We start from the raw sequence: 3,765 nt of genomic DNA on the forward strand, positions 1-3,765 counted from the left end.
ACTGCAGGTTTCTTGGGCATTCTTTTATCGGATGTGCTTCTCCACAGATGACAAAACTTGTGATCGTTTGAGCAATTGCGTTGACCTGCCCTTTTTGCGTTCCCGTGCTATTAATTGCGATGCCTTGTATCAAACTCATCATCGCGTTCATTTGGGTTTGTAGGGATGCGATGGCCCCATTGTTCGCGTCACCATCTTTAATTCTTAATCTTTGATCGCTTTCTCTCTAGTCCTCGTGATTTTTTGAAATGCGATCAAGTATATTTTTTGCCACATCGTAAGTTTTATCAAATAGACACCCAGCTGCTGCTGCATTGGTAGTCGTTTGTGATGCAGGGTTTAATCTGTGGTAAAAAAATCTCCATCTATAAGCAATCTGATAAACCGTTATACGGGCAATCTCTGACCAGCCTCTTAAACCTCGCCCAGGCATCACTGAGCAATTCTTCAATTTCCTGTTCAAAATTCGTAATTAACTTCCTCCTTCTTGCGTTCTCCGTTGGAGGGAAGTATTTCTTCATGAACTTTTCAACTACATGTTCCCACGATGTTATCTCCCCTGGTTCTAAAGAATAAGCCCATTTCCTTGCTTTGTCACATAAGGAAAATGGGAACAATGTTAGTCAAACCTCCTTGTAGAGATATTTGGGAAGACAAAAGTGTTGCAGATTTCAATAAAACTCCAGAGATGGGCATGCAGATCCTCGCCACACCTTCCACCAAATTGTTCGGACGTTTGAATCATCTACAACATAATCGGTTTCATTTCAAACCTCAATCCGTCCAGCGTTGGCCTCATGATTCCTGGGGAGAAATCATATAGGTTGGGCGACGCATAGTCCCGAATGGGTCTATTGCGGTCATTCGCCAGGAGAATGGGGTTGGCCATTATATTATTTGCGTTTATGGCCCTCTCTTTCGGTTGTTCCACCATTCTTGGAGTTCTGTCTTATTGTTGTTGGCGGTTGGTTCTCAATCTTCGTCAGAACGTTCTTTCAATCTTTGGGTTGTAATTCGCTAGAGATTGAAAACTGCAAAAAAAAAAATTTAAAAATTACCATTAGCACAATGTATTGTCGAAGTCCCCGGCAACGGCACCAAAAACTTGATGCATAATTTTATGCGATGAAATAATGGTGTAGAATGCGATGGTGGAATATGCGTTGCGCATGCAAGTTTTCTCAGCAAGACCCTAGTATAAATCCTACTAAGTTGCCTAGTAAGCACGTGGTCGAACACAAGGACTAAGGAAAACAATATGCGATGGTAATTTAGATCACTTTGCGGTAACAAATAAATCAAGTGTTGGTTGGTTTGTTGTTAAAGGTATAAAATTGTATGCGGCAGATTTGAGAAAATAGTAATTATGCAACAGATACAATAAGTATGTGGAGGAATGGGTTGAGAAGGTCTTTAGCTAGCGTTTCCTAAGAATGCATCCAAACTATGCGATCATGCTACACTCATGTGACAGCAGTTCATTTTCCAATGCAAATGCGATAGCTCTAATTTTAGGATGTATGCGATGAATGCGATAATGTCTATAGAGCTTATTCCTAAGTCTCTACTTCTTGCCTATGCGATGATAAAAGATGCACACAAGGACAAGGTGACCACATACAATCATATTCTATCTCTAGGGTGCATGCGATGCATTAATAGCAAACAGAGCTTATTCCTAAGCTTCTATCTCTTGATTATGCGGTTCTAATCTAACTCTCCCGAGCATAGATTCTAATCTAACTTTTCTAAGCCTAGATTCTATCCTTAGACTACCCTCCCGAATATCTCTAATAGACGAATGACGCATACATAATACAAGATGATCGCATAGAATAAAGATCTCAGGTTATGCTAGCTAAGTGCTTCTCAACCCTTCGACAGATTTAGCTACTCATGCGTAATGTAAATAGAGTGGACAGATATAAAGATGAAATTTCCATTTTATAAATAGATTCATAGTACAAAATGACAATGGAAAATAAGGATAGAGAGCATGGTAGCAATATCTTGCTTTCCAAGGCTTTTACACTGCGTTATCTCTATTCTGCCCAAAAAATGTTCTTGCTTACGTAAGAGTTGGCCCTCTTTCTGTTTTCTACACTTCCCAGCAATCTTCCGAGCTCACCAAGACGATCTCTCGGTGTAATCTCCCTTCACTCGCTTCCGCCTCCTAAGTAAAAGAAAACTATGAACAAGGCTAACTTCTATCTATATGATGAATTCTGTAAACTAAGTGAACTCCTTCAATGAAGGTGACCTTCGGTATTTATAGAGCTTCAGGGTGAAAAGTTTCTTCAATTTTATGATTGCACTGATGGGATGACATTAATTCTCTGTCTGATGCGCCGAATAATTATCACCGAAAAGTTAAGTGTACTTGCTATAGTATGTCGTTAACGGCTTGTCAATTTAATTCAGAATCGATCATCATCAGCTTTCTTTCCCATCGTGATTTATTAAGCTTTCACCCAGATGCGCCCACCTTGATGCGCCGGCTCTATGCGGCCACCTTCTTGAGTAGATTTTCGCGAGCGCAAACAATTGCAAAGCCTTGCGGCCGTAATCTCTTAATGCATTCGGACGTTAATTTCTTTGGATCACATTTCCGCCTTGCGTCAACACATTTTCCTGCATAAAATACATAAGTTAGTTGTTTTAATACGATGGACACATGCGATCACAATGTTGTGAACTTAATGCTTTTGGACGCAATATTGTATATTTTTACCATCGCAATCTTGCATTGTTTTATGACTTTGCGTTGTAGTAACGTGCATTTCTGCCCGTTATCAAAGACCTATCATGTAGGTTGATGCCCAATCGTTTAGATAAAGCTAAGCGATCGTTTAGCAAAAGCTATGCGATCGTTTAGCTCATTGTTTAGCTCGATATGTCGCCTACAGATATTACACGATCGTTTACTTAGGGCAAGCGATCGTTTACCAAAACTATGCGATCGTTTAGTTCGCCCAACTGTCGTTTAGTAAATCTATATTAGGATTGAGGTCGTGTCACCTATGGTCGTTTAGGTGAGATGTAAGTCTCTAGTATCAACGGCATTATATATAGAGTCTAGTCATCTCATGGTCCAGGTCTTATACAAACTTTTTGTATAAGACACCTTCACTAGCACGTCTCCACATGAATGGTCAGGATCAACCATCTGTAGTAGTTTACAACACTTGCAAACCTCTACAAAGCGGGTCGTATCCATAGTGTCACCATGATCAGGTATCCCACCTTAATCCTTATACTATAGACTTATTTAGGTTATCACTTAAGGCATGATCCACTTGTATATCACATATACATGCTTAAGTTCATATAAGATAACCAAGGAGCTTTGTTTATTGGATATGAGTAAATGCCAGAATTAAATAACACTTATTTTATTCATTGAACAATGTGTATCTTTACAAAATAACGAGACTTCGGGAGAATTAGGACACCAATCCCAACCCAACACTTATAGCAACACAATTCATCTCAGTTCCCTATTGAGAAAGCTTTATCCTATGAAAAACGATGTACTTCCTTTCTAAATTTTGTACTTAATGTCTCGTCTACATATGAACCTTAGTATTATTATCAAGCTATTCCCTATAGTCACTGGTATGATGCAATGAAAACGGAGTTGTTAGCAATGGAAACTAACAAGACTTGATATATAGTTCATTTTCCTTCCAACAAACATTCTATTGGATGCATTGCTAGGTTTTATGTCCTAAAACTCGTGGTATGTAAACAATGGAACTTATTCTG

The 3,765-nt window shown here is 39.1% G+C and overlaps 1 non-coding gene across 1 annotated transcript; it reads left to right on the forward strand.

Annotated features, from left to right (window-relative positions):
* The first annotated feature begins 381 nt into the window (after positions 1–381).
* LOC150033526 (small nucleolar RNA R71) lies at positions 382–488 on the forward strand. Its single transcript, XR_016524180.1, has one exon. It is a non-coding gene; the product is annotated as a small nucleolar RNA R71 (small nucleolar RNA).
* The last annotated feature ends 3,277 nt before the right edge of the window (positions 489–3,765 follow it).

Source organism: Benincasa hispida, chromosome 10, assembly GCF_027475165.1.
Source record: "Benincasa hispida cultivar pf3 chromosome 10, pf3_genome.v1.1, whole genome shotgun sequence".
NCBI lineage: Eukaryota > Viridiplantae > Streptophyta > Magnoliopsida > Cucurbitales > Cucurbitaceae > Benincasa > Benincasa hispida.